Below are 14210 nucleotides of genomic sequence, written 5' to 3'. Positions count from 1 at the left end.
TAGTCTCTTCACTTTGTGGTTTAGAATATTAATCCGTAATTTTCAAATGAAATTATCTTAAACTCAATCTAGCTTGTATAATAGTTTTATAAGATTTATGGTGATTTTTGCGTAAAAATCATCAGCTGTTAAACTTACATACTAATGTGTACAAATCACTAAAACATATTGATTGTTTCCATATTCTCAAAGAATATACTATTCCCACTTGAAAAGATTTATCACATGAACGTGTCCTACGAATGGGTGTTGTTATATTAAATTATTCTAAAAAATATTAGCAACTATGCATAGCTATGAGATATGAAAATTATATTAATTACTCATTTAAATTTCTTGCACCACTCTCTATAAAAATGAAGCATCAAACCTTGATAAAACTCATCGACTTCTTTTTATTGTTAGGTTTAATAATTGAAGTTTGATTGAAGTTTTGTGAGAATGCCCAATGTGGCGAAGATAATATTGAAGCTACTTGAATAGCAAGGCATTCCCAATCACAATAAAAAAATTATAATAAACACTACTTGAAATGCAAAACTATATTTTTGAAACATTTATTCTCCCTATATATAATACAAATATGTTTTAGGGTTATTAGTTCAATCACTACAAGAAAGCAGACTTTTAGCCACGGCCCAAATCCGTGGGCAAAGAGCTTTAGCCACGGCTATTAACTGACGCAAGTCCGTGGGGTTTTGACCTGTTGGTAAAAGTTTAGCTACAGCCCAAGACCGTGGGTAGATGCGACGGTCCATGCAACAGCTCAAGCCGTAGCAACTTCCCACTGAGAATGACCGTGGGGAAAGCCGTAGCAATTGCCATAGCTTGTGACCGTGGCGTAAGCCGTTGCAAGTTCCACTGAGGATGGCCGTTGGATAAGCCGTAGCATTTAGATATTGTGAAGGAGGAAGGCCGTGGCAAAAGTAAATTTGCTACGCATATTTTTGTACTGTAGCTACAGATAGTGGCCGTGGCCAAAATGTTTCAGATTAAAAAAAAAGAAAAATATATATAATTATTGTTTTATCCTTAACATTCAAACAGTAGACTTCACATTATTCGGAATCCACTCCACAAAGTAAAACAAGTTCTTGATTTCTTGTTCTGTACATTAATCATTTGTTCACCGACTTAACTTCCTTAGTACTCATTTTCCCATGGAACATCGCAGATACAGTCAAGTACCTCCCATATCGTGGATCAACAACGCACATCATGTTCTTCGCATCCCACATTTGTTGAGTAAGCTCCGGCACAGTCAAAGCCCTATATTGTTGAGAACCACGTGAAGTAAGTGGTACAAAGCCCACCATAAAAAAGTGAAGACGCGGAAACGGGATCAGATTAACAACAAACTTCCTTAAATAAGAGTTCAACTGTCCCGGGAACCTCAAACAACACGTCACACCAGACATAGTAGCGGATATCAAATGATTCAAATCTTTAAGCGTAAAATAAACAAATCGAACCAAGAATAAATTTCTAACCTTTAAAACTACTAAATAAACAAAACACAACGGGTTTTAAAAATGCTTACAACTAGGAGTAGTGAGTTAAAGAGCCTCATTATCAAGAACCATACACTCATCAACATTCTCAACCAACTGATGAGCGGACAACGTCGCAATATAAGGTTCAAATGACAATATCGGACACTTTTGGCTTAAATGGGGACGGGGAGGATATGGGAATGCTTAGTATAGAGAATAGGCTCCAACTCGATTGCATTTAGTCCCCCGAAAGCATCCGGTATCGGTCTTGTAACTGTTGAAAACATACCATATTCATTTGATCAACTGAATCCTTATACAAGTCGGATGGCCTTTTCGTAAGTATTCAACTTACTACAAGAATTTGAGGCTTCACACTCAACCCCCCGCTTCTTAATCCCGAATAGTAATTCCTCCTCCATTGCCCCTCACTTGATCCAAAATATAGACAACCTATTTTCATGGCACATTTCCACTTACCCAATGGAAGATTATTAACTACTACTACTAAACTATTAGACTTAAACATACTTGACCACCAGTATCAGGCAAGCCAAGGACATCTGCTTGCCCGAAGTAGCCATGTATGGAGAAGATGACAATGTTGAATGTAGTCGGAAGCCTGCTAAAGAATTTCAATGGATCCGGTGCTTGGAGTACCTCTGAGAGTAATCCCATTGTTTCCTTAACAGTTTCTGCATTATCCCCATCCTTTATCCAAACCCCACTCCGTGAACCTACATACATGTGACAACAGGGCATCAAAAGTAAGGGTGTAAGGATATCTGCTTGACAATAATATATACAGTGAAACATAGTGAAAATACTCACCTTTGCTCGAAGTTCTGATACGGTGTATCTTTTGGGAGTGAACTGAGGTATACATCTGCCACAATCAATGCGGCCTGAAGCTTGTCAACGGTACTGAGAGTCTCATTGATCATAAGACTCTGCGAATTCAAATACCAAGAAATGGATAATTATTAAAATTGAAATGAAGACACAATCATTTTTACTTCATAGGAGAATCATCATCTAGTTCATAGTTGGATTTCAGAAGCAAATACCTCTCCAACATGATTAAGGGCAAGTTAGTAGTCTAGCAAAGGTTTAGCACTCTCCGAGTCCCCGTTCAGCTTCGAGGACATGAACTTAGAGATATAGTGACTCCATTTCCAATTGACGAAAAAAAAAAGCCAAATGAGGCAATGAAACATCAAATGCTCCAAAGTCTACTTCGGTGCATTTTCATCTCTCATACGAGAGTCTTTAATGTTAACATGCACTCTTACATCTGCCTTAAGCTAAACCACATCTAAACTTACAAAATATAAATTAATGATGACAAAGAATAATAGAAAACAAATTTTATTTTAAAAGCGAAACCATAAGAAGTTCCATCAACCATCATATTAGCCACAACTCAAGTACTCAAATTGATAAATATAAGAATGAAAAAAAAAATACCATTTCTCATCATATATTGTGTCTTTGAATTTCAAGTACTCTGTAGTGGTTATGCTCTCTACTTTCAAATCATCGGGCGACATCTTAACATATTCCCGAGAATCCGGGGATTGGGTTGTCTCGAAAACGTAATATAAGGAGGAACAACGGCTGCCTCTGTGAGTTTTAAATAAATGATTTCTTCACATTAGCGACATTTTTCAAGTATATAAAGAATATTATGAGTAAAAAAAATATGATTATAAGCACTGAGTCGAAGCGAGGATGTAACCAAGCACACTCTCCACTACTTTAGTTAATTTCGGCTTTGTCCTCAATCGACCTCTCAAGTTCCTCCATTATATCTTTCCTTTTCATTAACCATTTCTCCTTCTCGACAAATCTGTTTTTCAAATGTCTCTTCAATGAGAAACCAAGACTAGTTCAAACAAGATAAAGTGATATTTAACCTTCAAGCATACCTTGCAAAGCATCGCTTCATATGGTACCGGCTCTGCCTCAACCCTTCGGGCATGCTATCAGCAATAGAATCTGATCGTTTAAACAACAATGTAGAAGTCATTAATAAAGATACTGAAAAACCCAGGTAAAAGAATCAATGATAAAAACTTTGTTATGTTTGTGTCAAATGAGGATACTATTTATAGAGTTAAAAAGGTGTTGCTTACCCTTTGATAGAACAGCTTGGAAAAGATATCATGGGACGAAAATGGATCCGAACTTTGTGGTTGTGAAGGCAATAAGAAGAGGAGAAAGCACATTTAAGAAATCAAGAAATGAATTCATCAAAGAGAAAAATACTTTCAGTTTAAAAGTAATATTGGTTCCCAACTTCTGAAATTTCTAAAATGGGAAAACGTATGTGTGGAACAACAGCTATTATTCACTGCTTCTTTGTTATACTTTTTTTTCTGTAGTATTACCCGCCAAAAAGTTCAGGTAGTCCTGGTTCTGTAGTCATATAATAGTGTAGTTTGATAGCTTCCACCGTTTTTCCTTCCTACCATGGATTTGCCACCACTGTGTCCAATTTTTAAGACAACACTAAAATCAATCATATATCTTGGAATTTTCTTGTTTTTGTAAACGGTGGTATCAACTGAAAATGCACTTTCCTTTTACCGCATTTTAGATAGCTACTTGATCTTAAACTAGATAGTGTAGTTCATAATTTTGTTTATTTGTGATCTATGAGCATGCGAAGTGAAATGGTAAATATCAGATACCATACATCACGCTGCAATTGTAGTAACTATAATCCCCACCATCTAGACATAGTGTGGGGTCGGGAGAAAGTATGGGGAACATACTGGAAGAAAATTTTATGGATTGGAGGAATGTTATACATATTACCGTAAAAAAAAAACTTCTAAAAACAGCTTCAAATAGAGCTTAAATTTCTCTGTATGTTCTTTCCTAGATAAAGGAGATCGGGGGTGCCGTTTGGGCGAGATGTTAAGGAGGTTCTATAGCATTACCATGATGTTAACCGAATAAAAAAAAAAAATTTAAGTGTAAAGCTACCATAATTTTTTTCTATTTTCTTATTGGTAGATCCACAATACTATCAGTTAAAGCTATAGTTCACAAATCACAACCATTCTTCAAATCCCTATGAAGTGTCATGGTGGCATTTATTTTAATCTACTTAAGCCTTGAACAAGAACATTGATGGGTGATTATAGTATATAAGGAATAGATTCGGTTTATATTGTTACATATGTAGACCTCTACTAGTTCATTAAGTGCAAGTAAAATAAGAATTGATACCTGTAGTCCTAGTTAAGGCTTTTGTATGACCATTATGTGAAATTAAGTAGAAAAAAGAAAAGACGTAATGACATAAATTTCAGTTCATAATAGCAAACTATAATGGGAAGTCAAAAGTGAACATCCTCTCTAGATAAGATAGCAATCAAACCTTACATTCTCCATTCATCAAAATAGTTGAGCTGACTCCGAAGTGCTTATGCAAACTCTATGAGTCTTTCCTTCTCCATCAACTACATTCCAGATAAGGAAATTGAAATACAGGTGAAAGAGAAAGTGAGAATGAATTAACAGAGCATGAATTGGACATACCAATTGATCACAGGCATCGTGCAAAGTCTTAGTCTTACTTGCAACAGCCTGATGCTGAAGCTGCAGTTGATTGAAAAAATGAAGGGTTTCATCAACCGGCACAAAAAAAAACAATAGGGTGAGTGAGCATATAGATAAACATAGATGTTTGGATATATTAATTACCTGATGAAGTTGACGCAAATTTGCCCGACCTGCTAAAAGCAGTAGCAAAATCAATGTAAATATATTTAAACTTTACAGAGAAACTAACGTTCATATACAGTGAGCCATGTTGAACAAAAAAGAGAAAAGGAAGTGAAACAAAAAGGACTTTGCTTCAGTAGTTACGTGTAACTTGGTGACAAAGACACAAATTTTTAATATCCGCAAAGGACAATTTTGAAACCCATGGAAGGAAAAGGAGTAGATGACCACATGGCCAAAAGAAATCATTTTTGTTATTCAGAAAATAGAGCACGCCTGCTCCTGCTTGGGGCTTCCTCTAGATGCACTGACAAGTGGTAAGGACCGGTTAACAGCAGCCATAATGTGGATATCCAATGAGGACTATAGAATAGATTTCATGATCCTTCTACCCTGAAGCCTAAGGTCAACTATCTTGATTTCTGATGAAAGCCAAGTTAGTAATTGCGACACAAGTCACACAAATCATGAAATAGATTTTCAAACACTGACCAAAATTTAGTGGGAGCTCATGTTGATCTTAGTAAATGGCAACTAAAACACTAAGACAAAATGTAACAACTCAAACAAGTTAACAAAGTGCACCTGCAGACTGGGTCAAGAATAATCCCTGTTGATGCAACAATTTCTTTTACAAATTCGAGCTCCTTAGTGGTGTTCATGGCATATAGCCCAGACCCTTTGCCTGTGGAGTAAAAGGAAAGTTAGATAAAAGTCATGAAACAAAAACCTTCCTTCAGTCTTCACACATTTAGTAAAATAGAACACGCAAGTCAATGATACTTACATCTTAAATGTCAACAATATCGTGTGAGCTAACACCTACGTTCAGTCCATAAAGTAGACCTTGAACATATTTATAGAAGTAATCGGGGTCAGCACAAACAGAGAACGCATGAACCGGTATGACCAAGATCTCAATATCAAAGTGATTTCTCAATTACAAACTTGGTAGACATAACTATATAATAGCACATACTTTCGCCTTCAACTTACTCAACTATGATCCCAGGGAAAGACCAGCAATGGCTCCTTTTCTAGAAATAACATAGGAAAGACACACATGGTTTAGATTATCACCACAAACATATACAAAAATGGATTGCGGAGAAACAACCTTACATGTTCTAATGCGGTCTGCAGCAAGTGTGGTAGCTTGAAGAAACTCCTTTGGGCATAAAGTTGTGCAAGCGATCTTGACCTCCCTAAACTCCCATCCTCATTGCAAACAGATTCAGAATCAATGTCAGTGGATTTAACCAAAGACCCATTTTCAGATGCTTCTTCAAGTGCCTCGATCTCTTAGCTTGTTGATTTGCAATTTACGGAGAATCGACGATGACTTTCTCTAACCTTCCTCTGTCAAGCCACCAGTCCTTTGAGTTGCCAAGAATCAGAACAACAAAAAAAAAAAAAACACCCTTTATCAATTTCCATCAAAAAAAAAAAAAAAAAAACTTTTAATAAAATGAACACTTGGAAGCATTACCTTTGATGTTTGATGGCCGTAGTGACGAACTATTAGAGAGGTGGTGGTGGTGGACGAACTGGTAGGAAAGAAGATAAGGAGATGGTGACAGAGGCGGTGGAAGCTAGAAGTGAGATTAGTTTCTAACTATTTATGAATATTTTGAGTTTTTGTGGGCTGGAAATTTTGGAGCAATTTTGGATCTATGCCGGCGTAGTATAACCGTTGAAAAGAATCGATAGTGTCAAGATCTGATCCAACGGTCCAAACCGTGGGAACACCTACGCGTTCGGCCTGTGGAGAAAGGTTGCAAAATACAAGCTACAACAACTATTACAATACCAACAGAGAGCAACCGTGGCTAATTATTCGACAGTTTTGGTCCGTGGCAAACGTTCCGGGTCGTCCGTGGCAAAAGCCCCATTTTCTTGTAGTGAATGCATTTGCATCAAGTTTCTAATTTTTCATTAATTATTCTTTAAGGTTAGTTTAATGTATTACGTTGCATCCAGTTTCCAATTTCTCATTAATTATTCTTTGAGGTTAGTTCAATGCAGTTTCATCAAATTTTTGATTTTCTGTTAATTATCATTTGAGGTTAGTTCAGTGCAATTGCATCCATTTTATGATTTCCCGTTAGTTATTCATTAAAAGGTTAATTCAGTATAGTTGCATCTAGTTTTTGATGTTTCGTTAATTAGTGTTTGAGATTAGTTCATTGCATTTGCATCCAGGTTCCAATCTCTCGTTAATTACTCTTTGAGGTTAGTTTAATACATCGCAGATCCGGTTTTGATTTCCGTTAATTGTTTTTCTAGGTTAGTTCGATAGTTTACAATTTCTATACAGTTTGCATATATGTAAGAGTCTGTTTTTATAAACTCATTCTTGTTTTGGGTTCATAATTACTCGTAATTACTCATGTGAGGTGGCTAAAAAAGTGAACATTTACGTTTTGAGGTCAGTGCAATGCAATTACATCCGACTTTCGATTTCTAGTTAACTATTTTTTGAAGTTATTTCAATGCATTTGCATCCAATTTTGGATTTCCATTAGTTAATCTCTTATTTTAGTTTAATGCAGTTGCATCCAATTTTTAGTTTTCCGTTAATTATTCTTTGAGGTTAGTTCAATGCAATTGCATCCAATTTTCGATTTTATGTTAATTGTTCTTTGAGGTTAGTTCAATGCATTTGCATCAAGTTTCCGATTTTCCGTTAATTATTTTTTGAGGTTAGTTCAATGTAGTTACATCAAATTTATAATTTCCAGTTAATTATTCATTTAGGTTAGTTCAGTACAGTTTCATCCATTTTTTAATGTTTCGTTAATTAGTCTATGAGATTAGTTTATTGTATTTGGATCCAATTTCCGATTTTCCATTAATAACTCTTTAAGGTTAGTTCAATACATCTGCATCTAGTTTTTTTTTTATTATTTATGCTTTTAGGTTAGTTCGATACAATTATATCCGGTTTCTGATTTCCCATTAACTATTCTTTGTGGTTATTTCAATACATTTGTATTTAGTTTTCGATTTCCCACCAATTATTCTATGAGGTTAGTTCAATGCAGTTGCATTCGATTTTTGATTTTCTGTTAATTATTTTTTGAGTTAAGTTCAATGCATTTGCATCCAGTTTCCGATTTTTCATTAATTATTATTTGAGGTTTCTTTGATGTATTTGCATATCGTTTCCGATTTTCCATTAGATATTTTTCAAGGATTTGCATCTAATTTCTAATTTCCCGTTAGTTACTCTCTGTCGTTAGTTTAATGCAATTTGCATAAAGTTTCTAATTTCCCATTAATTACTCTTTGAGCTCAGTTATGTATTTGAATCCAGTTTCCGATTTCCTTATAATTATCTAATGTGGTGTATAATACCAACTTCTACTGATCCATATGTAGTGTCCTTGTAAACATGACATAAAAAGTAAATTATGCTTAATTTACTATGTGCATGAGATCATCGAAGATTATCCAATTCCCAATTTCTCGTTAATTATTATTTAAATTATGCATGACTCACTACGTGGAATCTTCAAAGATTATCTACGAACGGGTGTTGTTATATTAATTATTCTGAAAAATATTTGCAAATATGCATAACTATTATATATTAATATTATATTAATTACTCAACCAAATTTCTTATAACGTGAAAACCTCACTCTCCATTAAAAAAAAACTCACCTTTGATAAAATCCTTCAACTTCAATTCATTTTGTTGTTTAATAATAGAAGTTTGATTGAAGTTTTGTGAGATTGCCTAATAAGGCGAAGTTCATATATATTGAAGCTACTTGAATAGCAAGGAGTTCACAATCATACGGAAAGAGATAAGATAAATACAATTTTAAATGCAAAACTATATTTATCGAGACATTCCCACAACATATAACCCAACTATATTTTGAAGTTAGTTCAATGCATTTGCATTCAGTTTCTGATTTTCTGTTATTTATATTTTGAGGTTAGTTCAATGTAGTTGCATCCAATTTCTAATTCCCGTTATTTATTTTTTGAGATCAGTTCAATGCAGTTGCATCTAGTTTCTTATTTCTTGTTAATTATTCTTTTCGGTTAGTTCAATACATTTGCATCCAATTTCTAATTTGTTGTTGTTAATTGTTATATTATTTGAGGTCAATTCAATGCATTTGCATCTAGTTTCTGATTTTCTGTTAATTATTTTGTAAGATTAGTTTAATGCATTTGCATCCATTTTTCGATTTCTCATTTATTATTTAATAAAGTTGCATTTTCATCTAATTTCCGATTTCCGTTAATTATTGTTTGAGGTTAGTTCAATGAGTTTGCATTCAGTTTCCGATTTTCCGTTAATTATTTCTGGAGGTTTTGCATCCAATTTATTTTTTTAGATTAGTTCAGTGCAGTTGCATCCGGTTTTCGATTTCCCGTTAATTATTTTTTAAGATTAGTTCCACGCATTTGCATTATGTTTCCAATTTATAATTAATTTTTTTTTTAAGTTAGTTCAATGCAGCTGCATCTAGCTTGTTTCTGATTCTCTGTTAATTTAATCTTTGAGGGTTAGCTCAATGCATTTGCATCCAATTTCCGATTTTCCGACAATTATATTTTGATGTTAGTTTGATATATTTGCATCCAAGTTTTAATTTTTCGTTAATTATTCTTTGAGGTTAGTTTAATGCGGTTCTATCCATATTCCGATTTTCTATTATTTACTTTTTAAGATTAGTTTAATGCTTGCATTTGCATCCAGTTTTCAATTTCCCGTTAAATATTAATTACGTTGAGGTTAGTTCGATGCATTTGCATCCAGTTTTCAATTCCCCATTAATTATTTTTTTTTACATTAGTTTCAATCAATATTATATATATTTTAAAATACTTGTCATTATTGTTTTGCCGTTTTTTTTTTTTTTATTTTCTATTATATATTTTGTGATGTTATTTTTTGTATAATTGTTTTTAACTATGTTTTGAGCCATGTTAAAGATATATTTCAAATAAGTCGGTGTTTTATCATAGACACTAAAATTGTATGATTTGTAATAGGGAATTAGTTTTTATAAATCACCTATTTTTTTGCAATTTTTTTTATTTGATCAAATATATAATAATTGGAACACTAAAAGTGTTTGATTCGTAATAGGAAATTACTTTCTACACATCACCTATTTTTTTAGCAATTTTTTTTTATTTGATCAAATATATAAGAATTGGAAATACACTCAAACTTTCTAAATACAAGAATTAGAAATACACTCAAACTGTTTAAAGAGGTTCAATGTACGTGGGATTATAGGCTATTAGAAAATATTATCTTTCATACTAAAGTGCCACATAGGATAGAGAAAAAGTTATTATAGTGCCACATAGGAGAGAGAAAATCCTCCTTTAAAGGTTTCTGCTTTAGTATATAGATAGTAGATACCATAAAATAAATATATAACATTTGGGTGTATAAACAATGGTTAGTAATTATTTTCTAATTAATAATTTAGAATCAAAATTTTGTCACCCAATGTCGACCAAATTTTAGTAAATTACTAAAAGTTGATAAATTTTGACTAACTAAACGGTTTATATCAGCTATCCAAAACGAACGAGGTTAGTTTGGTCGAACCGTCTGTATCTAAAATGGTTGGTGAGATTGAATTTTGGTCCACCTATCCAATGTAGAACAGGTTAGCATAATCTGAACATCTTTTCTTTTAAAGTCGGTTCCAATAAACCATTCTTAATGCATGACCAGCACAATCTCATCTTTTTTCTAAAACGGTCTAATCCAACCAACCAATGCCATAAAGGTTAGTCTGATCTAAACATATTTTCTTTTTAGGTAATTAGTTCATCTGAACCGTTCTTAATGCAGGACCAACAAAATCTCATCTTTTTCTAAGATGGTCCAGTCCAACCAACCAATGCCAAAATGGTTAGTCTAATCTCATCTTTTTCTAAGATGGTCCAATCCAACCAACCAATACCAAAATGGTTAGTCTCATATGAATGTCTTTGCTTTTTAGGTTAGTTCGATCATCGGAACCGTTCTTACTGTAGGACCAACACAATCTTATCTTTTTCTAAGACGGTCAAGTCCAACCAACCAATGCCAAAAAGGTTAGTCTAATTTGAACGTCTTTACTTTTTAGGTTAGTTCATCTAACCTATTCTTAACGCAAGACCAACACAATCTCATATTTTTCAAAGACGGTCCAGCCCAACCAACCAATGCCAAAAAGGTTAGTCTAATCTCATTTTTTCTAAGACGGTCTAGTCCAACCAACCAATACCAAAAATGTTAGTCTAATATGAACGTCTTTTCTTTTTAAGTTAGTTAGGTTCCTCTAAACCATTCTTAATGCATGACCAAATGTTGATATTTTCATTGAAATTAAGACTCTAACTAATTTGAAAATTTGGCAAAACATTTTAGACCAATACACGTAAACAATGAAAGTCAAAACATCAATTTAAACATGTAAAATGTTTTGTTCCAAAATATATAAGAAATTCGATTCCATTCTATCAAAGTCTTTATAAAAATTCTTCCTTGCAAAAAATGTTTCTTCATGTATCCTCTATAAAAGTATAAAGTATTTCGAACATCTATTTGCCCAACTACACTAGTCGACAAGAATTAGATCTCCTTCAAAAGCTTCCGCTTGAGCAATCCCCTAAACATTCAACCCTTGGAATACCTCCACACGGTTTTTCACTAAAATTTCCTAACCTTTTGCTATTTCTGGACTACTCTAAAGCAACGTTATTTTTGGAATTGGGCAACCATCTTCCAAATCTAGCTTAATGTAATGGTTACTATTAACATAACCTCATTGCTACCTTTCCTAACGTTTACTGTACTCCACATATTCATTTTCCCTTAACAATCTACCTAACTCTTGCAACTGTACTGTGTTCTATTTTCCATTTCATCAAGTCTAATTTTGTGTCTTGCGTTATACATTTGTCTCATGGAGGACAAGTTTAACAGATCTCTTGCTTTGACAGCGTTCATGACCTCTTTTGGTTTGACTCCAACTCTACTCATCTTAGATACAAGAATCATTTCCATCTTATTAAACCTTCCTATATAAAAGTGACCCTCCATAGTTTTTGCCAACCCATGATTATGACGACCACAATCAACTCTTAGTGTCCATCTATCCAAGCTACCATGTTTCAAACACACTTTTAATTTAAAAGGACAATCCATCTTTTTTTGTCCCGGTCTTTCTCGTTGTCTTCTCATTTGCCTCTACCTTTTTATGAAATCAAAATTCACCACCACGGTCACATATCAAAATAAATCTAGGAGCCTTCCCACCACCAATTGCATATTGAGATTTCCCAGTGACGATAATAGCTCCCACTTCATTTCCTTTATGTTGTGTCCAATCAATCAAATCTTGACGACTATCAAATACCTATAAATCAATTTAAGTACTCATTAATCCATGGGTAAGAAGATATTAAATCAAAGAAGTTTCAAAGCTTATATTCGTCCATACATACCATGTTGGTGTTAAAATGTTCGGTTTGATCTATGTAGTGCCCCTCCGAAAATGCATATGAGTTTTGTGAAGTCCGAAGTTGATCAATTGGTACCTCATTATGACTGTATAGAGAATCCTATAACATTTACAATGAATTATGATGTTAGCTAAAAATTTGTCACAAAAAAATGCCTATATCAAAGTAACTAAGCGACGGCCAAATTAGACCGTCTAATATTTCATAGGTCACTCCAGTGGGGGCGCCAAACTTAGGAAGTTAGTTGGCCTGGGACGCGCATTTGGGACGTAAGGCTATTCCCATTTCCCAACACTCACTGTTAAAATCAACCATAAATGGAAGAGGTCGTCCTCATAGATTGAGTTTGCAGAAAGACTTTTTAATCACATTTTATACAAGCCATCCTCATAATAATTGATATTAGAATCATTATAAACAATAGTTGGGTATGGAGTTACCTTGTCTTGGTTGCTGTCTTGAAACTTCTCTTCATTAAATAGTTTATTTTCCATATTAAAAATATCATATGCCCATTCCATTTCACTCAATGTCATTATAATGCCAAAAAAAAAAATGTTGTAAATAGAAATAGATCAAAAGAATTTGAAAAGGAAGATGAATATGTGTAGAGCAAGAAGAGATGTGTGAGTTAAGTTTTTTGGATTGGAAAATAAGATGAGTGAAAAAAAAATGTGGGTTTAAGGAAGGTTTCTTGAGAGTAAAAAGACAAAAGTTGAAATTTTAGTGTTTTCACTTTTTTAACTTTCTAAGATATAAACTTGCCCTGTCTTCAACCTCATAGTGAGTAACCTGCTAATGGGGACCAAATTTGGGAAACTTGCTAGCGAGATAACATAATCTTCTTTGGTGATCCTGTGCTCCCCTTCTTTACCGTTTTTAGTAAAAAATAGTTGGTGAATAGCACATATCCATTCAACAGGCTGTTTTCCCTCCAATTCAGGAAACAAAAAAGTGATATCGAGCTCTTCACCTCTTCGTTAGTAGCTTGGTCTTTCTCGGTGAAATCCCACACTCCCTCAGAGTGCGCGTTCGGGAAGACTTTCTGTAAAGCTCTCTCTGGCTGGTAAAACCCTCTCTTTTCACAGTGTCAGCTCGGCCAAGACAGCTATCACTCTCTTTGATTTCCTTCACGGTAAAATCCTCCACTTTTGAAAGTGTGAGTTCGCAAGGTAAATCCAGTGTAGCTTGGAATATCTAACCTGCCTTCCTAGGTTAAGAACTTATGGCTTCCTCAAGCAATTCGGTACCCTCTGATAGTCGTACTAGTAATGGGGGGACGACAAACAACTCCTGGAGTTCATTGTTTGGTCGGTTGGTTCGTCGAAAACCACAAGTGGCATTCAAATCTTTTTCACCTATCTACATAGATGGTGTAGCTCAGTTCCCCGATCTCATTGAGCAAGGTATCAAACATTGGGATGAGTATCTTGTTGGATATTTCCTAGACAAAAGGCTATCCTTTCTTACGAAGAAAGGAAGTTCCGA

At 34.2% G+C, this 14210-nt stretch overlaps 1 long non-coding RNA gene and 2 pseudogenes across 1 annotated transcript; all 3 read right to left on the bottom strand.

Moving 5' to 3' along the window:
• Positions 1-610: 610 nt before the first annotated feature.
• On the bottom strand, positions 611-1662 carry LOC147502274 (tubulin beta-1 chain pseudogene; annotated as a pseudogene).
• Positions 1663-1666: 4 nt separating this feature from the next.
• On the bottom strand, positions 1667-3522 carry LOC147502273 (sucrose synthase 7-like; annotated as a pseudogene).
• Positions 3523-5044: 1522 nt separating this feature from the next.
• LOC147502272 (uncharacterized) lies at positions 5045-6227 on the bottom strand. The gene is made up of 4 exons (XR_015219956.1): positions 6016-6227; positions 5814-5913; positions 5208-5236; positions 5045-5102 (listed from the first exon to the last, which is right to left on the bottom strand). It is a non-coding gene; the product is annotated as an uncharacterized LOC147502272 (long non-coding RNA).
• Positions 6228-14210: the final 7983 nt, after the last annotated feature.

This window comes from Coptis chinensis, chromosome 4 (assembly GCF_015680905.1).
Source record: "Coptis chinensis isolate HL-2020 chromosome 4, ASM1568090v1, whole genome shotgun sequence".
Taxonomy (NCBI): domain Eukaryota; kingdom Viridiplantae; phylum Streptophyta; class Magnoliopsida; order Ranunculales; family Ranunculaceae; genus Coptis; species Coptis chinensis.
The sequence above is the reverse complement of the archived record's forward strand: the minus strand, read 5'-3'. Positions and strand labels throughout refer to the sequence as shown.